The sequence below is a fragment of the Hippichthys cyanospilos genome, chromosome 1, assembly GCF_059441005.1.
Source record: "Hippichthys cyanospilos isolate Australia breed blue-spotted pipefish chromosome 1, RoL_Hcya_1.0, whole genome shotgun sequence".
Classification (NCBI taxonomy): domain Eukaryota; kingdom Metazoa; phylum Chordata; class Actinopteri; order Syngnathiformes; family Syngnathidae; genus Hippichthys; species Hippichthys cyanospilos.
The window spans coordinates 16,664,448-16,690,602 of NC_142369.1; the positions used below are offsets into that span (position 1 = coordinate 16,664,448).

Here is a 26,155-nt window from a genome sequence, read left to right on the forward strand (position 1 = left end):
GACTGTTTCATGCATTTTTTTCTGGAAATAAAAAGAAGCCCCAAAGTAAAATACCACCACTACCATGCTTCACTGTAGGTAAGGTGTTCTTTTTGTATTTGTCTGAAACTATGACCTTTGGTTTTATTGATCTCTAAAACATAACCATGTTTAATCCTTTACATTGTTTTGTTTTTTTTAAATACCCGCTTGTGAACGGGCATATTTTTTCTTGTGGTCCAAACGCATCCCCTGGGTTCCACCATCTGAATAGCCTAATATGGACGTAGCGTATCATTGCTAAAACGAGTATTTGAATGATGTCTCAGCACAGTATATCAGAGCTGGTTCGAGGAGTGTGAATGGATGCATGGGTAAGAGCAAGCAGGCGGGGTGTGAGACTGTGAATGTTTTGCAGGGAGGGTGAAGGGCATAGTGTCAGGGCTTGTCTGACATGTGGACTAGTGGGCTGGCTGGCTGGCTGGTTGGCTGAATGCTTGCTTGCAGTCTCGATGACTGGCTGGGCCCATCCCAGCTTCAGCCTGGCAAGTGTCTCCATCCCTCCTCCACTCCCCCTCGCCCTCCCCGGAGTGACGGGCTGAGGCATTAAGACAGGCGTTTTAATTAACTGTGCCACTCTTCCACCTGCTGCCCTCAATATGCTCCGGCCCAGGCAAGCTGTCTCTCACAGCGCTCACGCGCATGTTCTCTTCTTTGCTCCATCTCCTATTCATTTCTCTTCACTCCTTTTTTTTTTCAAACCAATTTTTAAATCTGTCCCTTTATCACTAACCTATTTTTTTCTGTCCCATGTGCTCAGTTTGACCTCTATAAATGAAATTCATACCAGAACGATAAGAGCGACGATTCCACGAGGTCCTGTGACAGAATTTGATAATTCCTTTTTTGTCTTTTAAACTCACACAGAATGAATTTTCAACATGTACTGGAATTACCCTCTAACCAGCTCTCGCACACATACCTGTATATGGGCACACACCCGTGCTTTTCAAATCTTACCGGTAATTCGGCTCTGCCCGACACCCATCAGGCTATTCATTAGGTCCTTATGGATATTTCCCTTCCCTTCGACCGGATGGAGCTGGCCGTCTCGCAGGATTTCTGGAGCGAATGTAATGGAACCAGTACACTTAAATCAGTGTTTCCGTACACTTGAACATACGAGTACTCATAAATGTTTGTATTCAAAAGCTCATTCGTTGCTGTTACTTTGATTTATCCCACAAAATGATTGACTATGAGCTCTACCCTTAAATCGTATGAAGTTTATAGAAGGGTTGAGAACAGATGACTTAACTGCAACACTAAAAGGATTCCACAAAGAGTTGTAACACGGGATCCATGTCTTCCCCTTCAAGTCAGGTAGAAGTGAAACTAACAAATGAGCTAGCTCAAGCTCTGTGATGGGTCCTCATTCACACCGCTACAGTTAGGCGGCAGCGGCAGGGGCCCCATATATCAGCCATGCAGATGGCGAGCGTTCATCTGCTATGGAAGAAGAGGTGACTTTGAAGTCCTCTGCAGTGAGGTGAAAGAGCAGAGGTGCCCTCAGCCTCTGTGTTTATATAGCCTCTTTCGCCCCTGGGAGCGCTCTTAATGAATGATGTGAATAGATGGACGCTACAGATAAAAGCACACATCTGTATAAGGGCCAAGGCGCACTGAAAATTTATGCATACTTTATGCAATATGTCAGCATTTATGTTTAAGTCTGCATATGAAGCAAAGGTACTGCCGGTTTTAGTTTGCACAGGGGAAAAGTTAAGGTCTTAAATTGAACTAAGCTTAGCCCTGCACTGACGCAAACTAGGCAAGAATCCCGCAGCCATTTTCATCACTGGTGGACTTTGTAGTCCAACTTTTTGAGCACAGTAAAGGTTTTCTGCTGGTCTCCACAAGCTTGCACTCATCTCCACGGAAACAACCAACCATCACCTGTAAATGTCATACTGAAAGAAAAACAGGATCAAGGAAAATGCTTTCAGTTCAGTAAATTCAAAGGAAATGTAACCACATTTAAAAATATTTTTAAATTATTTTCTTATTACATATTTCCCAGAAAATAAGAATGATGCCTAGACATAAAATACCAACTATCGATTAACCAGCTGATTAATGAAAAAAAAAAAGAATAAAATACCTTACCAATGTCAATATGTGTGTGTGTGTGTATATATATATATATATATATATATATATATATATATATATATATATATAGTATATATATAAATGCATGTGTGTGCGTGTGTGTGTGTGTGTGTAACCAATAATGACGACAGCATTACTTGTATAAAATTATTGTCAATAATTGCATAAAGGTAAAAAGTATAATCAGCAAGTAGCTATCATTTCAACAATAATTTTGGGCCCAAGTTTTAAAGGACATAATCAGCCGATTTAATCGGCATGCAGATTAGGCGCGGGCTAATTAGCATGTGCTTCTCATTGTAATTTGTTGACTAAAAAACGTACTTTACGAGGGTGAAGCAGATTTTGTTTTTCATTTTATTGCATTTACAAGTGAAAAATTTAATCGTTTTATAATAGTGCAAAGTTGCACAAAGATTAAAGACTCAAATGTCAGTGCAGTAAAACTGCAGTGCATTGTGGACACGCACAATTCCAACATCGAATGCCTTATGCAGCCACAACAAGTACATTATTACCTTTGAATGGGTATTATTTTTGCTGCAGTGCATATAAGAGATCTTTTTACACTGCAAGAGTACCTAATGAAGTGCCTGGTGAGTGTATATTAAATTGAATCCACTGAAAGGAAAGGAAAAGCTTTCTTCGTTAGCATAGCAGGCAGGCTGTGAGCCTCTGTAGCTCATCTCGAACGCTCCCTCCAGCACACCTCGAGGAGCATGTTGTCCTTGTTATGTTGCTACTGCACGAGGCCTCCAGTGATAAATTATGGATGCAACTCAAAAGCTGTAAAATTTGTTGTATCTTCTATTATCTTCATGTTAAAGGCCACAAAAGCTCTTCAGTGAAGTCAGCCATTAAGAAATGACAGGTATCGCTATCAGGCTTCTTTATAGCCTATTACCTGCAATGACAGCAGCTGCTGCTGCACCACTGTACAGCCTATCACATTATTTGCAGCTAAAGTCAGCTACTGTGTCATTTCGCCTCATTTTCTTGACAGTGCTACCATAAATCCATTGGGCTGCAGGGGAAACTGTCGACTACCTCGATTATCTTCATAGCCTGAATGAATTCTGAAATGTATGTAACAGGCAATGACTGTTATGGATCAGGAGCCAGGGCCATTCTCTCACTTTTCTCCCCCTTCTTCCTTGACTCTCAAATGTGATGTGTCGATTGAGGGCTAGGGGCCTCTGACACTCACAATAAATGGAGTGAAATGGGTGAACTTTGGTGCAGAGTGAAACATTAAAGATGCAACGATTGCAAGAAAATAATAGTGGGCTTGGACCTGATATTTTGAAGTGGTTTTGCATTTTTTTTTCCCTTCAAACCATGCAAACAATACAACTTTTCTTGTACACAAATTTTGTGGAACGGATTACATGATCCATCAACTGTGCGTGGATTTCACTGCTACAGCGTATCTCACATTCATCTATCCATCTATTTTTCTCTGTTTATCCCGTTCGAGATGTAATCAATACGAGTACAACTAGCTGATTGTCAATTGTAGCATGGCTCCATTATGCCTTCCTAAAATCAAAGACCAAACCAGTGCTTCATACAACTAGTTGAAAAGAAAGGTTTTATTGCAGAAACCTGCTCGTGACATTTCGATTTTATTGCATTTATCGTCATGACATTTATTGATAGCATTACAAACTTCACTCATCATGTATTCAAACATGGCTATTGTTATTTCTTGTTAAAATGTTACTAATATCGCTTTCAACGCTCAAGAAAGATTTATTTTGTGTATTTCATGCGTGATAATTATTTTCATTATGATCACTAGCAATACTATTTTATTTATTTGTAATTTTTATTATATTGTGTTGTATTTTTGATCTGACGCACTGCACTTTGTTATAGCTCATTGTTTAATGTGTTCTATGAATGAAATTGTGTCAAGTTGTATATTAGTTTACTTTTGAGGCAGTGTATGAAAATGATTAAAGCAAAACTCGAAAAGCAAATTTGATCAACCGTAATTTTAAAGAGCAATTTATTTGAAGTAATTAATTATTTGAAGCAACAAAAAAATAGAGGGCCCACATGAGAAGCAAAAAAGCGGGGCACCTTGTGGGAGAGCCAAGTCTCAAAAAGTGGATCTCAAAAATCGAAACACCAATTCGGTGCAATTTGTTTTAGTGATTAGGTCTGCAGATTCTACGATGACGCCTTAGCCCAAGTTAAATGCTTGAGTAGATGCAGGAACAGGATAGCAGGAACTTGCGGATAGCAGCAACGACAATCGCTGTGACTTTACTCTCACTTTGAAATAAAATTATGGTTAAATACACTTAAGTTGAGGCTTGAGGTTAGTTTAAAAAAGAAAGTGCACTCCTCTGTTGTTGATTTCTATTCGCACAACAAAATACTTTCCATTTCTGTGTACTGTAATTTCACATTTATATGAAATTTTGGGCTTGAGTGGTTTTGAACCAAACTATTGTCTAGTAGTTGTGTGGTTTTACAGTTAAAACTTTTGTGGATAGGTGTGTGTGTTTTTTTTTTTATAGCCAACTTATTCTTGTACTGTAATTGCTCTATGTATTAGCTTACACTACCCTAAAAAAACTTTAACCTAGAACTAATGATTATATATATATATATATATATATATTTTTTTTTTTACATGATTAACAAATTCACAAATTCTCTAATCCTTTCATTTGTTAGTAAGAAGCACAAGATACATAAGCACTTCATTAAATCAGGGGCAGGTACTGTCAATGCTTTTTCTTTTAATCGATACATTGCACTTCATAACTACACCTATCAATGCCAGAGTGCGGTTGGCCCCACAGGTGACCTCAGCCAAGCGTTGCAAAACCTCCACAAAGCCAGGAATAATCCCATTCTCATCAGAACCACTTTCAATGTGTCCATAATTGTCGTTCCTGTGGGGAGAAGACAATATTAAAAACATAATTAATTACCTGAGGGTATCATCTTCTTACAGTTTCATCATATTTTAAATTATATGTATACAACACCATTTGTGAGCGTTCAAATATTGAGCATACCTTCATTTTCTATAGGGTAATGAAAATAGTCAAATTAATTAAAGTGTCGCAGTGATCGGGGTCCACTGAGGAATGCGGACACATGTGTGTTGCAACGCATCCTCTTTGTGACAATAACCACAATAACGAGGCCCTATCAGAGGAGAAACACCTCGCTAACTAATTAGACTCTCAGGGTGCATTCTGACAAAATAAAGAGAGAAAAGTGCTTGAAGGAAGACTCGCTCTCCAACAATTTGCATCTGCCACTTTTTACTGCATCTGTTCCAAGTGCCATTCAGAGCTCTCGTCCTCCTTTTGTTGGAAAGTGTTGAGGCCCAACTATTTAAGCTCACCTCCTACCTACCCAGAGCTTTGTTCCGGCTCCTCTGCAGGCCAGTAATGAGCCAACTGCCACAAAACGGCTTAGAAATTAATGACTCATTACGTGCGGGCCCTGGACCGCTCAGCAGCCTCTCCTCCTCCCCCGCTCTACCACATCTCCCTCTCTCACTCTCTCGCTCCCTCTCTCTCTACCCCCCCTTCAGCCCATACAGAAAGACCACAACACCTCCCTATGAATTAGAGCCTATTACAAGGCTCCCATGTTAGCAGGGCAAAGAAAGAGGGTCTTCACAGCTCAAGAGTGTGTGTAGGAGAGATTGGGGGAGTTGAATGTGGAGCCTTAAGGTGCTCTTTTCACACCCTCACCCTTATCCATTATGCCAGCGTGTAGAGCCCCCTCAGAGAAATGTGCAGGTCCAAAAAGACTCGGGGTTGGAAATAAGTCACGGGAGGGATTCTCGGTCACACCTTTTCCCTCCTCCTCCTACTTCAGTGTCAGATTATATCATGGCTAGTCCTCCAGACGGCAACATGGTCACAGCACTCCTCGTTTTCCGTGCAGTGCTGAGTGACATAAACCGCAGGTTTTCAAGAGATACTCAAATTTTTGACTGGTTTGCAGATGATTAAATATATGTGTTTTTCCACGATATCAGGCATATGTTGCATAGATTAGTTTTCAGGTATCGACAAAAATACATCGGTTGGAGAAAAAGTCCATTTTGAAATTTCTCCCCCAAAAACTCTTCCTTTAGTGCCTTATTTTTACTTAGCAGCAGTACAAAGGTTCAAATTGTAGTCAATATTTATGAAAATAAGTCATTTTCAGACTTTGTAGACAGTCCGAGTGCATATTTGCCATCAGCCACTTGCTTGCGCAACTCGGCAGCCTGCTACAAAATAACCCAACGGGAGTTCCTCCACTCTCAATCACAAATGTGTACTATAAATGGACACAATGACCAATAAAAGACAAAAACACCATGATGTGACCCTCAGCACAACATCAAACAGATTCCAGATGCGTATTTAGCTGTTTTGACATGGCTAAACTCGGTACCCCCTGACATTGCTCTTCGTTACCTAATAGCAGATCGTCCTGTCATCTGAACATCGGCGAATAACCCATCTACAGTATATTTCATTGCCAATTCCGGGATCTCTAAGAAGTCTATTTCTACTTTTAATTTGGTACTTTCATTCACGTTCATTCAAGTTATGTCATGAGGGCATTCAACACTCCTTTACATATAAGCCAGCAGAGTTGGGATTTAGTGTAAACGTTATGAAATACCTATTATAAAATCACGTACTCCATTAATGTAATGTAAACAAAGTTTCAATCAGCCCTCAATTTCATTCCAAATTAAGCCAGTTTCCCAGCCCCATAAAGCAATCAGCACATGTACAGTATGGAGCTTCAAGCACACTCTCAAGCACACGATTTAGATTGTGTTTTAAACATCATATTTAAACCTCAAATGAAGACTCTGATTTACGCTTGCGCTTAGTTTAGCCTGTTGCACTGCCATTTCTCCTATGTTCCCTCTCCGTCCTGGAGAGGGAACTGGGTAGTAATGATGAAATCTGAAGGTGTCGTTGCATGGCTTCTGCAATGACCAGCACTTGTATTTGACATGCATTGGAGCAATCCTTCGTTCATTGGCTTTTGAAGATACAGAGCATTTTAAGACAATCTTTCTGAGAATGAATGGGTGAGATCACCTGAGCTTCAGGTGGTTTAGAATGGCAAATCCTGCTGAAAAGTGTCATTTCCAGTCGGCGACATCAATTTGGTCTGTGAAACGAGGCCCCGGGAGAATCCAATAGCCTTAGAGATTCCTGAAAAGAGCAAAGGGCCCGGGGATCAACTCCTACTCACCTGGATCAGACGAGAATTTTACAAAGCCCTCCAAACACACATAGCAAAGTGAGAAAAGAGGGAAAAGAAACATGATAGACAACTTATAAAATAGTGGAAAGAAGTAATTTATTTATTTATTTTTGTTTTCTCCAGTTACTTTGCAAGAAAAAATATTTAAGGGTAATATTACTTACAGTTTTCTTTTTGTTTTAATTATTATTTCATGGAGTTAGAAGAATGTACCTAAACAATATTTATTCATGCCATAAATGCTCAGCTTTTCCCATGTAATCGGTGGTCCCCATCTGTCCAGGCATGATGAAGCTCATAAGTAAGGTTGATAGGTAGATATTAAAACACTGGCACGTACGAATGACGAATGTGAAATTATGAAAACAATCTGTGCTGGCCAAACATTTTTGCAGCAGTAAAAAAAGTGAACGTTACAGTACTAAAGAGCCTCAATTAACTTAAGTGAGAGCAAAATGGCTGATAATTGTTGCGCTAGCTCATTAGACTTGTTTTGACACTTGAAGCACTTAAATCACTATGCAGCCATATGCACAAAACTCTACACGCATGCAGATGTTATCGTTTATTCACAACATAATGAGGCATACACTATGCAGGTTGGGTGTCACTTGAGGAGAAAAAGAAAAGGAACCATTTCTAAATTACTGAAGAATTTAAGAATTTCTCAAGTTAAACAGATGAATGCAGAGCATATGATCAAAAAGCATTCCTATTAAAAAGAAAAAAAAGTGCATCAAATGTGTCATTGTTTGCAGTGTCTTTCAAAGGTCTCATGAAGCAAATAAATCACAGACTGAATTGTTATTTTTGTCAAAATGTTATCTACGAAATGCGTGTGTGTCAAAGCAAGCCATTCATTTTGTCTCATAACTTGCGAGCAATAAAATTCTGAGGACGAACATGAACGTTTAAGCCTCGATGTGGTAAAATACAACATGCTGTTAAATAATAAAGTATGTGGTAGAATAATGCCAGCAGTAATACTTCACATTGTGTTTGTCTGGGAAAGAGGCATATCTGTATTTATTTATAAGCAGGCATAGTATATGAGGGTCTTTGTTTGAAGCCATGTTTATGAATATCGACTAAGGCTCCAAGGTAAGTGGCCGTAAATCCAGAAGAGGATCTTTGTAAAGTTTCCCAAGAGGACAAACTTCATGTGGAACTGCCACCTTCCTTCATTTGACTTTTAAACATTTAGATGCGGCCTGGCCAACGGCTTCTAAATTCCGAAGAGTTTCCTTTGAGTGTCACAGTGTTAACCAATCAAAATTGATGAACTGTAACATTTTGGTAGATTTAAAAGGTGTGTTTCGTCCTTGATCTGAACTGTTTATGAGTTTGGGAAATAGAACTAAAACGAATCCCCGCTCCGCCTTCTATGTTCCAATCATTTGACAGGTGTATGGCTTAGTAAATAATGAACCTCTAGCCTATTACGTTTTTATGCAGTTATTATTTTAGAAGGAAATGGAACCATTGGCTTCAATCCGTCCTTGTGCTGTTCATATGAAGCTGCAAAATGTAAAATTAAATGATGCCATGGCCATGACCTGTTCTAATGCAGATGAATGACTTGATGTGCATATTAGATCTCAACCAATTTGTAGCATGCAGCTTCATCATAAGCCATCATGGCCAGCTGGAATAGTTTCATGGTTTGACCCTTTTGAGGATGACTTATTCACACTCTTTTTCAGCAATACCTTTGACATATCTATTTATTTGTGTTCAAGGCTGTGACCATCAGATCACAGGGGTGATTGCATTTGTAATGGTGCTACAGTTGGTTGACTGGATATGATAGATACACAGGTCGGTATACTCTGACACGGATGATCCCATAAGAGCAAAGTATCCAAGATTACAAGAACACATTTCTGGAGTTCAATCAGAGTTTCACTGCTAACCTTTTGCTTTTCACTCTGAATGTGAAAGCACAATCAAAGGTGTTCTGCCTAAGAACCAATGCAGCAAGGCCCGGTAAAATCACTAGAAATAAAACGTTGTGACGTCTCACCAATGCACTATGTGAATAACTTCAAAATAATTACACCAAACAATTCGTGGACATCAATGGAATAGCCTTCTACTTTCACCTGCTCGGTCCCTTGAAAGCGTTAGCGAGAGGCACCAAATTTGAAAGTGACAAAATCAAAAGTGTTCAGTCCAAAGATTTTTATGCTGAGGCAATACAGAAGCTTGTGCACAGATGGGAAAAGGGTGTGACAGTGCTGGGAGACTATGTTGAAAATTTGAAAAAAAAAGTAAGGTTCTATCTGTATTAGAAGTCCTTATACTAAAAAATGCACCTTATTTATTGATTGACCGTCATGATAAGCGTGTTTATTTTCCTAGTCTGGTGGACATTTATATGTTAAATCCACATCTAGCATTGAAAACATGATTTCGGACAGTCTCATACTGAGCTCTCGTCAGGTGAAGTGTAAATTCCGGCCATCATTGAAAACAATGGCATATACAGAAAGCAACCAAGCATATGTGGGAAAAAAAAAAACAAAAAAAAAAAACACAAAGTCCCGTCTTTACCTGTTCCTGCTCCTACCCCAAATTGCTTGGCCATTCTACTACTTTTTCTCCAGTGAGTCGCTTAACATCGTGTAGACTAATCCTTAACGCTTCATTGCTTATGTGTACCTCTGCTATCTGTCTTGTGCCATTCTGTTCCTGACACTGACTGACACCGAGTATCAATTCACACCCACAGCACACATAGAAAAAGTGCTAAACGAGGGCATCGGTAATGTCACAGTACACTTAAAGAGCTTCTCAGTGACACTGGAATCATTTCATGGAGGCTATGCATTTATTGGATATGTGGTGTGCGAAGTGCCTAATCAGGCTTAATACCTGATGAATTCTGTAGATAAACAGGTCTTGAGTTATAACCAAACAGATTAGATTGAGGACCACTAACTAAGAATGCATTTGAAATGGAAGATTTATGATACACAAAATGTGCTATTGTAAAATTGAATTTAAAAGAGCTTAATCCAATCATCTCTAATGGTTTTTACTAATGATGTTTGTGGATTTTAGTGGCATGGAGTGTAGTGGTTCATATAGTTGGTTTTACTGCAGCTGGTGGGGGCTGGAATATTAGCAGTACGCCAGATTCAAACTTAATACATTTCAATCCAATCGTAAAAAGGCCACCCGGTTAGCCTGAATAGAATAAACATTAGAGGTGCGACGACTGATGGATTAATCACAACTAATCAATTATCAAACTACAGTAATTGATAATTATTTCTGACAAGTGATTACTCATTTAGAATTAGGTTTAGGCTTCTTTGATTTAAAATTGCCCTCAGGATTTCAGCTTCTCAATGGTATCATCTTTCTTTTAAATCAAAATATAAGATTTGCTTTTTGCTTTGAAATACAATTGTTGAAATGTTTGCCTTTCTTCTGATGTTGATGGACCAAACCAGTCCATGATTCCACTGTATCATAAATAATGTCGGTGTCCTTTTTCCATCCTATGAATTAGAAATAAGGACTGGAAGTGTAAACATAATAGATCAATCAACAAAACAATCAACAGATTCATTGATTGTTAAAATAGTTTTAGTTGCAGCCCTAAAATAGAGTACCTTCGTTGTGGTCGTGGATGAACATAAGTGTCACTGGTAGTGTAGTGGTTTACATAGTTGACTTTTGTAGCCAGCATCGGTTGTCGGTCAATACCACAATGACAGTTTGACATGTATGACAATTACACTGTGCACCTTGACAGAATTAAAATCCTCAAAATAAAATTGGAAATGAGTTTATGTCTACCATAACCCAGTACATATATACAGCGGTCTAAAAAAAAATCCACTTGGTTGAAAGTTCAATCGCGATGCCATCGTCACGTGTCACTTTGGGTTTTTTTTTCTGACCAAAAATCAAGCGTAGCCAATATTTACAGCTATGATGTGGCTGTTGTGCTTCCATCAGGCTAGCCGTGCTATGCTTTCTTTCTTCATTTAGCTGCAAGGCAGAGTGTGATAAGACAGAACGACGACTTCCCTCATTCCAAGACACATGCCAAGTCTGACATAATCCAATCGGGTCCATTTTCATCAGCTTTTGTCTTGTGTTTTTTGCTTCTCTTTTGGACTTTGCATCGGTTCCAACGGTAGCTCAAAAACCTGAAATGACACAATTCGGTCGCACTTGTATGGCGACGAGGCTGCGATCCAAACGGCTTTTCTGTGGAAAAATCCTTGAAGACCCACACACATTTAAATCTGGCCCTGGGGGCAACAGAGTCTAAACCAGTGAGATAAAAAGACATCCAGGCCAAAAGCAAAAAAATATATTTTAAGGGAGGGCTTACCGTGGCAACAAAAAGCATGTCAAACTTGTGGAAAGGAGGCATTCTGACTGAGGAATAAACATAGACCAGCGTGCCCGTAGGAAAGCCGAGGAAAAGCTCTCCGCGTAATAAAGGGCCCAGCCTCACACATGTATACAACTAAGGGGGAGACAATGGCAGTAATAACAGGCGAAGCGTCAGGGTTCCGAAAAGACGGTTAAACGGTCATTTACACCAAAAGAAACAAAACGGAGCCTAATAGAGGCTGCGCCGTGACTGTAAGCCTTGCAGAGAGATGTAAATAGCGTTCAATTTGCAGATTCGATTGAGACTACCAAATTGCCGCAGTAATGATCAATTACAGACAGAACAGAGATGTTTCCTGAAGTCGCTCTTTGTCAAACATTCCTGAAATCATGTCAAAAATGTTTTTCCAAGTCAACTTTTCAATAGCAGTAAAACAACTGCACCCCTCAGCGGCCTTATACAAAGACCTTCCGAAATCCTTTGTGACGACTTACTAACAAGCATGGCACGTCTGCTGCCTGAACACTTCTGTGCCACATTGTGCGTTCTCCTCAGCGTTTGCTTGTATGTTATTGAACAAAGCAAAAGAAAAGGTGGGAGTCTCATAGAAAACATTGCTACAGGTCTTTTTGCCGTGTAAACACACGCCAAGAATGCTTACATATACACTTGAAGAGTAATCAGCTTGGTGCCGAAACAAAGAAAAGGCATTTTTCTTTTGATAGAGAACATAACAAGCTCTCATGAAGCCATTGATTGTTCTCAAATCGTACATCTTTGTAAGAGGCCTTGTAAAGTGGAGCTCAGTCTCATTATAGTACACTACAGCTGCATCGCTTTTGATTTTCTGTCAACATCCCTCTTAACCAGGTACTGTATTTACAAATGCACGTGGGCAGAGAGAAGGCTTGCTTATAATGTTTGTCTTCAGTATGTGGATCATTTGGGATACGACGCAAATGTGTAGAGATACTGTAGGACTGTTTTGAATAGTTTCCTACTATCTGTTTTTTGTTGATGCAACAACACTCAAAGGCAATTTAAGCGCGAACCATTCAAGGCAGTAGATCACTGTTGCAAAGCTTTTAGGATTACTGCAAGCAAAGAAAGCTAGAGTCCCCAATTTACTTCCTATGCATAGCGATGCAAATATGTCGATTTTAAGTCGTGTGTTGATTCCCTATTTAAAAAAAAAAAAGTATCTCTGCTGTATGTAGAAAATGTGATTGAAAAGCTGGCATTGAAGCTGAAGCACATTACCTCATGCTGTGATACAGTTTTGTCTATCTATAAGAGTGTAATAATCAAGCATTACAACTGCACAGCGAGCGCTGAGAATGAAAGGAGAAATTGGAACAGGCTTAATCAACCTTCCCTTCAAATTTCACTTTACCAAACACAATTGTGCCTCGAGTATACACATCACCTTGTAAACCATTTGTAAACATTCATCCTTTTGGTTTCAGTCAATGTCTTTGCTAAGGTCTATTATAAGTCAGTCATGTGCTAAACTCTGCCGCCTGGTCGTGGCCTCAATGTCTCCTCTAAGTATCCCCAATAAATTCCAGTGTAATGCGGCTAAATGAGATCGTTTACGTTCAACCGTATGTGTCATCTAACACGTTGGCCTTCATTAAGAAATTGCGCTCAAGAAAGTGGCTGGCGGGGTCATCCCTCATGAAGAAGGGAGGGTGGTAAGGGGCTCGGCTGTCATACAAGTGAATGTGGAAGGTTTAACACCGCCATTAAAATCAGTGGGCATAAGAGCATAAAAAAAGACACAAGAGGAGGGTAATGTAACAGTCTAGTACTAGTTAAGGCCATTTCCAGCAGCTATTAATCGTCTATCGTCTTCATAAATAAGAACAAAGAATGAAGCAGTACTTCTATTTGAAAATGTCTGCAATATTATGTTGTCCTCCCACCTTAAGGTTAAGCATATCTATTGTTAAAATGTAAAATTTTACTTTTATTTATCACAGATGTGCAAAGGAAGGATACACCCTCTTTAATTTCCTTTAAAAACAGCTTCATTATAATAATGTATTTTGATTAACGATGTTTACTGCAGTGCTGGTGGGGGAAATTGCCTTCCCATAAATTAAACCAATAAAAGTTGTGTGATGCATTATTTTCTAAATAAAATCTGTGAGTCTGATCACTCTCTTCTCACTATGCAAAATCTACATATGGAGGCAAAACATTAACACAGGTAATTAACCAGTTGAGGTAACTATAAGTACAATAATTTGATCATTTCTTTGAAATTATGATATATTGTATTTAATGTTCACTTGACTATTTATGGTAAATCAAACGTGTTGTGCTGTGAGAGTTGAGAACCTATCAAAAATTTAAAGGCCAATTTAATTATGACATAAATCATACGTGGATAGTCATCCAATCCCATTTAACGCGTTGCAAAATGTGATTGCAGAAGTTTCACATTGAGTAATTTACAAGATCTTTATTGTTATGATATTATATTATTTGTCAAGTGTGGATGGCGTAAGTACAACATTTTTGTTATTACAATTTAATTCATGAAGTCATTCCGCATATTTAATGCATTGCATTCAATAGGAATCAAAAGCTGAACTGTACACTCACTATTTACATGAGGAGTTTAAAGTATAATGAAAGTGATTAACATGCATTGGTAGTTTTTAAACATTTTGGGTCCTCATTTGGAACAATTCTGTACAGTAGGAAATGCCCTCTATTAAAATCATAATTAGTATGATTACAGCATGTGTGTTGCACTTGTACAGCAAGTGTGTTGTTTTTTTTGTTGTTGTTGTTGTTTTTTTTTAACATACATATAGTAGTATGCAAAAAGGTGAAACAAAACAATGGTATGCCATTTTTTTCCTATTAATTTGAGATAAACACATGCATTTTTCTAGTCCCCCGTAATATTGCTAATTTCATTTGGGCTCTGTGTGGCTCTTTTATTCCGAGCAAAAGGCTGCGTTCCCTCAAGGTAAATTGACTATCTCACGAAATAAAGAGAGGCAGGAATACGGAGAAGCTTTGTGGGGCAAGTCTAACATTCTAACATCTCTGTGTTTCATCTAAATCACTGACAACAAAATAGCCTCTAGCATGATTCTCTCACTCGCTCTTTCTCTCTTCCTCCCTCAAAGTTAACTATGACATCTGGCATGGGCTCTGAAAACCATGACAACAGACACCACGACTGCAAATCCCAGGGCAGCATACAACTGTAGTGCAACAAGAGAGGTAAAGGCAGACGGCTCGCTAATAGGGGAGAATGCAATACAGAGATCAGTGATTACAAGCATTTAAACAACTCCTGATGAATAGTGAACGATGCAGGCCTTCTCCTTTTTTGGGGGGGAGGGGGGGCTTCCAGTTAAATTTTCGGAATCGTTTCCAATACAAATTAGATCACGATGGAGTGTCAGGGAATACGTGTGCCACAGTTTGAAAATGTACAGTTAACATATAATTACAGTCATTAAACGGCGGCATGTTATTGATCAGTACAACTCATTTGAGTTTGGGCTAATGCCACACCCGACATCATCACATTACATAGGAGAAAGTCGAGCATCACAGTCGGAGGTCTAAAACGGTATACAGTCGAGAGACAGGAATGACATACCAAATTTTGTCTGGGAAACATTAGTGGACCGAATAACCGGCCCAGACTCTGCCGCCCACTTCATCCAATTGGACAGAAATTATAATCTTAATAGACGTTCATGAAGATTAATTATTTCACATGTTCCTCCTATCGGTCAAGACCCTCTCCATTCACTTTTTATCTCTAAGGCACATTTTTGTTCAGGGAGGAAAAAGATGGATTGACAATGTAAGGAAGTCATTTTTGCTTGATGTCCCTGACAGCTTAGCATGTAATTACTGTCACACCAGCACAATAGCCGCACTTGAAATAAGTGCAAGGACAATCAATTTAACTTTTCACGATGGCAACTTAAGCATAAGTACATAACTACATAACTTTTTTTTTCTTGGGTGGGGGGGCGAAGAGTGAAGGTTGGTGAACCGTGCATATCTAATAGCATGTGACTTTTGGGAGTTTTCTTCCCATTATCTGACTGACGCTTTAGAATGGACTGTACAGCAGCACTCTCTTGTGGATGCTCTGTGAAATGCAACCTACATTCGGGACTGCAGCGTTTATTATTGTTTCTGCATACGACTGCTGCATCACTTTCTCCGTCTTCCACTTTGCTTTTGCCTGAGATGCCCACTAGATTTGTTTTCATGTATTTTGTCATCCAGCTAGCACATTGTGAGCTTAATCAAATATTTAGATGTTTGATTCCGGCCTCTTTAAAGAACTGCCTCGCCATCTCTACTTATGAAGAGGGGGAGATCGATGCAATGAGTTCAAATGCGAGTGAAAATGTTCAAACAAACAGATTCATCGGAGGCTGAGTGGAGCAGAGGTGGAAGGCAGAGGAGGGGGTAAAATGGGGGTCTGATGAAAATGTATGCACAGCCATAGAGTAGCTATACATATGCATATGGGTAGAGAGGGATTACACACAGGGATGAGCAGAGACACTGAGAGGGTTTAAAAAGAGGGTGAGGGCTTGAAACACAATGAGGCATTTATGTTTACCAATGGAGGGGGTGAGAGCAGTAAGTATAAGGGGGAGAAGACAGAAGAGGGGGGCATGTATTTAGTACATCATTTGGTACATGGTGGCAAAAATGTCTCCCATACTAAAGAGAGTGACCTCTAGTCAGGGCCTCGGGGTGAGAGGCTGCATTGAGGAATGCGTAGTAGTTAGTGTGGCCTCATCTTTCCTTCTGGGAGCGACACTGCACCAAATAGGCTGGACAAACCAGGGCATTAATATCCTCGCACAAACCCCCTGACAATACCCCATTAAGTATGGACGGCTCTGTATATTACACACCTTGAACCAGAAACAATTGCAGCTTTCTTCTGCCCCCTTCAGCATTTGAGCCGCTGCCAAAAAAAAAAAAAAATGCAAAGAGCACATTCCACTATACAGTACATTTTTTCGTTTTATGGGCAAAAAAGACACGCACACACAACAATTTCACTGCTGTGTTTTTTACATAATCAGTTACATTGTGACTCCTACTGTACCTTTAGAGCAAATGACTGTTTGCCTTTTATTCTCTTGTGTTGTTCCCTCTATCGCTCCCTTCCAGCCATGTGTATCATCTATAATTACAATTCACATTGATTCAAGCCCGCTGCACTAAACCCAACCCAGAGTTGAAAAAAAAAAGAAAGGCGCTTGTAAGGTGCGAGAGGAGAACTTGACACAAAGGAGGGAGTTGGGGGGGACTAAACACAAGCTGTGGCTGTGGGGTAACAGCATCAGTACAGCATTATTATGTTTCTAAATGGGAAGCGTGTCTCATGACGCGGGTCCCTGTCCAGATATTGATTGCTCCTGTGGCTGCAACACTAACAGCCGTGGAGAAGCATTGAACTTTAAAGCAAATAGTCCTTCTCCCCCACTCAGTCTCTGCTCACAAGCGATCAATACAGGTCGGCCCAGCATGGATAACACCTCTATCTTGAATAATGGCCGTCTCTGACCAGGTAGGAGACATGGACAAGCTGTGAGGCCGCTGAAGAGAGATCAAAAATGAGGTGAAACACAAAGAACGAGGCTCAGTATACCATATGACAGTAATCACATTTTCATCTTGCGTATGTCTGCTGACTGATATCACAAAATTTCAAGTTTTTCGTGTTTGAAAGATCTAATCCATCAGGTTTCACTGTTGCAGTAATAGAAATATTAGCAGTGAGCAGAGAATTACTGCGACCTATTATGAGCAGCTCAGACAGCAGTAAAAACCACTGAAGCTTGGACAGTCCCGCCTTTGGTCTTAAAAATGTCTTTCATATACATGCAGGCATAATACTTGGAGGTGGGCTGGTCATCTGTTTGATTCCCATTAGCCCGTTATTAGCCACTGCGACCCTAATGTTATCCACTCCATTACTCTGCCGCGAGAATAGTGGAGGGGTTGATGCTTTTAGAAAAGAGGAAGGCCAAAGAGGTTCAGCATGGTTGGGCAGAGCTGGAGTGTGAACGAAGAAACGCCCATCGCCTATTCTGGATCACGCAGGGACCTCATGGGACACCCGGAGGGATACGGCTTGTATTCACATTGGGCCGGGCCGGTCCAACACACCCCAAAAACACGAGAGGATGCGCCCTCATCATGTCGAACGCAGTGATTCAGAACGGAGTGTCTCCTGTCACCGAGCTTTCGCTTAAATTGTCATTTACAGTAAACAGCACCTACAAATCAGTGGATTACATCGCAAAACAAAGATTTCTTCAAACATGTTTTAGCTTTGCAGAAACGCAAATTGTACCATTGGGATGAATAATCCTTACTAAAATGGCTCTCACACAGATTAGCAACAAAATTCACATGTGTATATACAGTATAGGCATGGACAATGAAGTGTATGAATTTCGATTTATAAATTGAGACCTAGATTACATCATGTACGTCATGTGTATTCGTTGATGAAGGCATGCTTCATTTCTGGTAAACATTTCAAACGAAACGCGCAGACACAAAACTGGTTGAAACGGCGAGTTGTCACAAAGAGATTTTTATAACAAAGGCGAGCTTGCTGTCAAGCTACACTCAATTAACTCAGTATTAACCGTAGTCCTGACGTCCCCACCCTATTCCTCCGTTGCTATGGCCCTGAGAAGAGATGAAGTCCAGAAGGTTCAGCATGGATGGGCAGAGCTCAAGTGTGAACGGACGAAACGCCCCTTTGCCCAATCTACTTGTCGCAAATCCCTCCGAGACCCCAAAACGGGCACCGGCGCTATTCATCGCACCGTTGTCATCAGACCGAGTGAGGAGTTATGAAGGAGTGATAATTTCCCTGGCCACTTCCTAGTCATGTGACATCAGGAACAAATTATCTGACAACAGTAACATCGGCACGAAAATGGCGATATTATGCGAGCCCTTCCTTTTTACGTATTCACGTCCTTCAACCGTAAATTGACTTAGAAGGAAAATGTTTACCTAACACCAACATGTGCTTGGTATGGTACATTTTTTGTTACCGCCCACTCCCTTCCTGTTTTTCCAAGTGATTCCCAATATTATTAAGTCTAATTGTGCTAATTGCTGCGAAGAGTGGCCAGAGGACATCGAGGCAGTTTTTGACAGCAATGAACTGTGCGTACGTGGTGAAGTCTGTAACAAGCGGTACTGTCCTACAGTTGAACCCAGGAACCACTCTTTCACGTCTCACCTTTCATCCCATGACCCCATTATTTCTCCTTTCACAGTAACCTCAGTAAGCAGAAGACGGTTGGCTGGCCGGGCCCTCAGATTGCTCTCTCTCTCTCTCATAATGTTATCTTAACAAATGTGGAAACAATTGAACCCACATTTGACTTTGGCAGCTAAAATGACTACCACATTGGCATCATCCTAGAACGAGCGCGCACTCGTGTATGTGTGTGCGGTGTTAGTGTGGTGAGTTGCCTCCCAAGAGATTCCACGGAGGGATTTTAGGGGTTGTGTGATCCAGCGCCTCTCATCATGGCAAATTGACCATGTGCACTTGATGGCCAGATGAGTAATCTCCTGACACGTCGGCTTTAACACACCAGTCCGCAATCACAGAAAGAAAAATAACTTTGGGGAAGAAAAGTCATAAATAACTGGGCAGAGAAGGAGACTCACTCTCTCCTTGCCCTTTGAACCCAGTTGAGAAAACAGTCAATAAGAGAGGAACCACATGATTTTCACCGGAGTTGTGAGGTTGTAATCATTAGCAGAGCTATTATATGGCCTAAAGTGCTGTGCTAACTGTGAATGTTCAATATTGGAAGAAAAACAAATCATTTGTGGCTCAAGGCAACATTCAAGGTAAAACAATACCGCTGTTATTCGGACGGGATGGGAAGTGACACAACATTAGGAACAACAATAAATTCTTGAAAAACGAAAACAAAATAAAAACAAAAGACAAAACGTAAAGATAGGGAACTGTATGGCAGCCTAAGTAAAAGAGGCAGGATGATAAAGACCACAAGTATTTTTTGAACAGATAATTTTACACGTTACTGATGTTACATTTGCCTGACTTTGGTGCAGGCAGTTTGTGTTTAGCCCACTTAGTGACAGCGTAAATGAAAGAGAACAGTTGTGCTCTGCGACTGACTGGCGACCAGTCCAGGGTGGAGCCCGGTTTTAGACCGGCCCAAGATAGGCTCATGGTTTGAATGACCCTGAGCAGGATAAATGATGTAGAAGACGGGTGCTTAGAATTTTAAATTGATTATAAAAAGATAGGATATTTTAAAATCTTGCATCCTGATAGATTTTTTTTTTTTACTTCCCTTTGTTCTTCCTTTTATTGTGTTATTTTCTGAACAAATCAGTTATATCTTTATGTAAAACAGAGCTTATTATTATTGTTGCTTTGCTTCTTTTTTAGTAGGTGCACTTAATTGAAAAATACATTCTTCTTTAGATCTTTGGCTCTAATGGCCTTATCATACAAGGTCACATAGTGTCAGCAGTAATTCGAAGATTTTTTTTTTTTTTTTAATCCATGGAATCCGTGTAACTGTAAAGTAATTTGAACTAAAAGGTAGTGTCATATGAACATAATGATAAAATCATATCCAAATGCTGAATTGTGAAAATGTCAGTGTGGAACTGCCAAAAAACTGATATCCACATTACCTTTGATTTCAGACACATTTAATTGTACAGAAGACAACATTCAATACTAGCAGTTTTTTTTTTTTTTTTTTTTTTTTTTTTACAGAGTGTTCACCCATGGTACTTTATTTTTACTGTGGTTAAGTTGCACAATTGTGCTGTTACATTTTGGGAATTTTTTTGAACAATTTTTCTTCTAGTTAGTAATACATTCAAATAACTTTATCAATGCATTCAAATTACTTTGCAGTACATTGAAATGACATAACAGGCAGTGCTTTGAGTAGGCTGCCCGGTAAGCAGTAGTACGTTGCACCAGCACATTTCAACCTCTAGTGTACAAGTGTAGGAATAGTGTAGGACTTTTTACAATGTTCCAGGTTTTCAAAAGCGTCCAAATAATTGCTTCTCTTGTTATATTTTTCTCTTGCACGTTGTGATATAGAACTCATGAGCAATTCGGATACCCCATTTTTTAAAGGTTAGATTACAAGAACCTGCAAGTTTATTTCGCCATCATTGTCAGATGCATTCAAATGCATTCGTACCATACAAAATATGTAAGGATTTATTTATGATTACTTATGACCTATTTATAATAGAAAGCCTTCACACGTTGTTATTCCTCTTTTTTTATTCCGCCTGTTTTTGATACATTTTGACTCATTCCCAGTTCATCCGATTCGCACCATTCCAATTTCATATTATTCCAATTCATTGTGCGACGACTTCCATTTTTCACGTTCCAAATATTTATAGATTTCCCACAATTCCCTGTTTTCCACACCAAACAAACCATTGCCATAACATTGGGTGATTTTACATTTCATATTTACAGCTATCACATTTCATATTGTCACTATTTAGCTCATTCATCTTGCCTTGGGAATCATTTTCATCATTCCAGTAATTCAGACATTCCAATATTTTCCCATAAATCCATATTTTTCACACTTTAATATTTCAGAATTCATTTTCAATGGGACGATTCCCATTTCAGTTAACATTTCACATTTTGAGCTTTCCTATTGCACATTCACAACATTTAACTCATTCACTTTGCTTTAGGGACCATTTCCACTGTTCCAATAATTCATAAATATTAATATTTTCCCATAATTCCATATTTTTCCCCTATAATAATTCATAATTCATTCCCATTCATTCATTGTCATATTTAACATTTCACATTTGAAGCTTCCCCATTTCACATATACATCATTCAATTCATTGCTTTCTCATTTTCATCATTACTAATATTCTCACATTCCAATAATTCATGACTATTTTGATAATATTACCCATCCTTCCTAATTCATTCCCACTGTTCTCACCAAAACTTTGTAACGTTCCTTCTTCGCCATTACTCATCAGATTTACACCGCTCCAATTTTAATCGATTCCCCCATTCCCACCATTTCATGGGTGTATCCATTTTCCTTTTCCCACAATTCAACATTTTCCCACAATTCCACTTATTTCAGTTTTTCCCATGTATCTTCTCCATTATTAACCTATTCAAATCGTTCCAACCTTGTAATACTCAGAATACTTCACTGATTCAAGTCATTCAAACATTCCACATCATTCCACCATTCAACGCCTCTCCCTGCAGCATTTTCGCTTTCTCATGCTATTTCTTCAGGAATTGCACATTTTCAGGTTAGTTAATGATAGGCTGTTTGGGTGTTATTCACAGTCTAATTTACCTGTAAACAGTCAAATGAGGGGAGTGCACAGCCAATATTTCCAAGAGAATTTGCTGTACGTTTGCACACCATCACCCAGTGAAAATTCGTTGTTCCCGTTTCAATTTGACTCTTTAGTACAGAAGGGACTAAAACCAAAACTTTAAGGAGTGTAATTGTTAAATGCATTAATCGTTGCTGCCTTGTCAGGCCCTACAGTGGCACCCAGGACAAAAAATCCCGTCACCACGTCGATGAGATATGTCCCGTAAAAGTGGAAAATTCTTCTGGCATCACTGGAGTAGGGTGTAATGTACTGGTGTGCTACAACATATGTATGGATCTGAGTCATGACCCAGCCAGGGGCCTGTCTAGGAACGTAATTGTGCGCATGAAGCAGGATGTACTCACAAGAGAGGTTGGAAGGAGCAGAGAGAAGAAGGGTAAGCGAGCAGGGAAGGGGTGGGGTGGCGGGTGAAGGGTTTAGGGGGAAAATGTGGTCATCAATTGCTGGCACCAGATTCAGGGAAAAGATTATTGGACGGTAACCCAGTGGCAGATGTCTGATGAGTATCTATTAACCTGCTTCTTACATCTCGGCGGCCATGTTACTGATGAATTCAGACCAGGAGGCCTTGTACCGCCCAATAGGAGGGGTTGCTAATCCCTCTCCACGAAAGAGCTGCCAGCGACCTCAGGACCTGATTGGCTGTATTTGTACTGCACTGGCACAGCAAGCTCAGGCAAGATGGAAGCGAGGCAATACAAGTCAGCTCCTGCTGGGTCCGGTCCATTGCTCCTCTATCATCATATCACTCCTCTTTTATCCCCTTCTCACCTTTTCCACCTATTTCATTCAGGTGTACGGTCTATCAGACCACCCAATGCTATTTACTTGTCAGTCCACTTAACCTTTCATATGTCCTTGCCTCTTTTGCTCAGTCAATACACTACATTCAGTTCTGTCGACGAAAATGCCCGGGGTCTTCGAGGATGGAGTATGTTGATAGTTTGTAAATGTAAACAATATTGATCCTAATAGCACAATTATTCCTGTAAATCATAATCAACAAAATATCTGTTCACGAAGTGGACAGCTCTTTAGGTGTCAAGCGCAAAGTGCACTTAACTAATATATTCTTTGCGTCTTTATCTCTGAAGAACTAAAAGAAATGGGCATCTTGTGTATGTATTCAAAATATACAACCTGTCGTCTGCTGCCTCCGCATCCATCTCTGCTATAGTCGAAACTAACAGCAAGTAAAGATTTTGCTTCTCTGCTTTGAGCTCGCGGTGTTGTGGGAGAATTTGGGAAAAAAAATAAAAAAACACTAACTTAAGGCTAAAAATGCAATGTAATGCATTGAGTTACTCAGATTTGTATTGAGTTCAATATTGTACTTGTGTGTAATATATTACACTACCGCGTTGCATTACAATAACTGCATTGCTTTTGCAATGCATTACTCCCAACGCTGTATATGCTTTTTTTGCTTTTATTGTCCATAAAATGGACATCCGTTTTTTTTGTTTGTTTGTTTTTTTTGTTTTAATATGTAAGGACAGACAATGTTCTGATTGGTTAAAAGGGGGAAAAAGGTGCTTTTGTTATGACATCTGAAAAGCAGAGCCACTTTTTGGAGGAAAAAAAAAAAAAGTTTCATTCATAGCTTGTGCAAAACTGAATGCCACAATTAGTCGTTAATAAATAAATATACACACACACGCATCATGGTCAGCAAGATAGGACAGGACAGGATTATTTTTTTTTTCTTTTCCTATAGTTTGGGACAGGTCAAGTCTGGATTTTTTCTGTCGGGGAGGGGACGGGACAGGGATGAAAATCGACGTGGTGGTCTCTTTCGCAGGTGGTTGAGAAAAAATTGGCATCTACCCACACATGGCCTTGAATCTGACAGGCTTCAGGGCAGATTGAAGTTGGATGGAGTGAATAAGTGAAGAGATCAGGGTCTTTGCTCCACATCTGTTCCTCCATTAAAGGCATATGGGTCGAGATTGGCCAATGACTCATGAGTATAGATGGAAGCTCCATCCTGAACCCAATCAGACTTGGTGAGGGGGTGACGTAACGGGCCTGCCTTGGCCTCTCTTGTCCTTCCAAGCACAGCTGAACAGCTAGATCATGCAAAGTAGACCCAGAGCGCCAGGTGGCTGTCAACACCTGCTAAAACGATACAATGGGCCCCATGACGAGAATTGAGGTGGTATGCAAACATTGTACAAAAACAACCTGTAGGAAGTTCCAAGGGATCACATATACCAAGGCATAAAAGGTAGTTGCAGAGAGGAAACGAGTGCTGTTGTTTTAATAAACAGAGCCCCCATCTTGGTTCCACTGCCAAACAACAGTGTTGGGGGAGATGAGTCTCATTTAATCCAAGGAGTTCATTCAATAGAAAATAGTGATGCTGATCCATAGGCAAGATTGAACATTTCAGGGGAAGTGCCAATCATCAATGAATATTCATGATTTGAGGCAATGCTACATCCTGATCCAACACCAATACAGTGTGCTTATGGTTTACAAGATCATAACGCAAATTTGGCGTATGGCGGGCAATCCAAACCTATGTTAATTAGCTATTGCGTGTAAAACTCCAGGTAAAAACATAATAATTGGACATACTTATTAAAAATTGGTCTCAAAATAATATAGTAAATGCTACTTATATATAATATACATGCATACAATTAAATAACATAAAAAAAAAACATTATAAAGGATTTATATACCTTTGAGTGACGCTTGTTATGGCCATATTCCCTAGTAAGGGTAGCCTAGGCTAGGCAAGCTTAGCTTTCTTCATATTTCTTGAATAGCTCCAGCTTCATTTGCGTATAAATCCTCTTCTTCTCTCTTTAACATCACTAGCAATGTTGGGACTCATGAAATACCCATTCAAGTTTGAATTAAGCGCTAAAATGTGTAATAAATACAATACTGAAAGCACTCTCACACGAGATCAAGTCCTTAGGCAGCCATCTTTGTGCACCCGTGCGCCGACCAATCGCAGACCAGCATATACGTGACCTCATCAAGCTGACCAATTGTAGATCAGTATCTTAGAGAGTCGAGACACTGAACAATAGCAGACCAGCACTGTAGTGACGCGTTGCAGCCAAGGCAGTTTGACGCCAACAGAAAATAAAAGCAACTACCAAAAAACACCTCGATATGGAGGCAAAACAAACACAACCGACCCCAAATGTCATGACAGTTGTTGATGTTAATCGTAAAGCGTTATAAATGCCTTAAAGAGAGGGCGAAAACACTCAAGTATTCCACATCGTAACGTGAAAAAAATATAAGCCAGGAACGCAACAACCCGAGGGTCCATTGTACTGTAGCATGTAGAATGCTGCTTAACCTTAAGGAGTAAGGGCTTAAAATGGTCTTTTTTGATCTCACTATTCCAGAAGGTTGTAGCTTAAAAATAGTCAAAGATGAGGGCATACAATACATGTTGTGTTCCGCAGTATTGTAGGTTAAAATGTTACCTAGAGTGGAACCTTAAAGGTGTTATTTCATTAGTGTCAGCTTATCATCATTTTAGATGTATTTTACGTTACATCAACAGAAGTATGCATTCATCACTTTCTTCGCAAGGCTATCAAAACCTGGTAAAAGTCACATTTTCTCAGTGGCAGAATTGCATTTTAATGTAATGGGTACATTTTGCCATTACAAGGCATTTTTATGAAATCGTGATCTTTTCGGTACACTGAAAATGAATCCAGCAAAATAAAAATAAAAAAAACCAAAAACAAACCAACACACTTGTGAGGGCAATCTTATAATTTTAGAACTACACAAAACTAGTTGTTGTGCCTCACATCGTAAGATGTCGACTGGGAGAGGTGTTTTATTATTATTATTATTACTATTATTATTATTATGAATATTTCTGAGGTTTCCTAATCATGTCCGACATTTTTTGAGGTTCCACAGAATGTCTTAGCTAGATACGTACTGAATAAAATGTGA

At 39.6% G+C, this 26,155-nt stretch overlaps 1 protein-coding gene across 4 annotated transcripts in view; it reads right to left on the minus strand.

Annotated features, from left to right (window-relative positions):
- Positions 1-3,867: 3,867 nt before the first annotated feature.
- Positions 3,868-26,155, minus strand: part of LOC148429445 (uncharacterized) — a 116,567-nt gene continuing 94,279 nt past the window's right edge. For all 4 annotated transcript variants that reach the window (XR_015867829.1, XR_015867826.1, XR_015867828.1 and 1 more), the window contains 2 exons: positions 7,236-7,352; positions 3,868-5,060 (listed from right to left, as the gene is read on the minus strand). The gene's annotated coding sequence lies outside the window, so the exon portion shown is untranslated. The remainder of the gene's footprint in view (positions 5,061-7,235; positions 7,353-26,155) is intronic.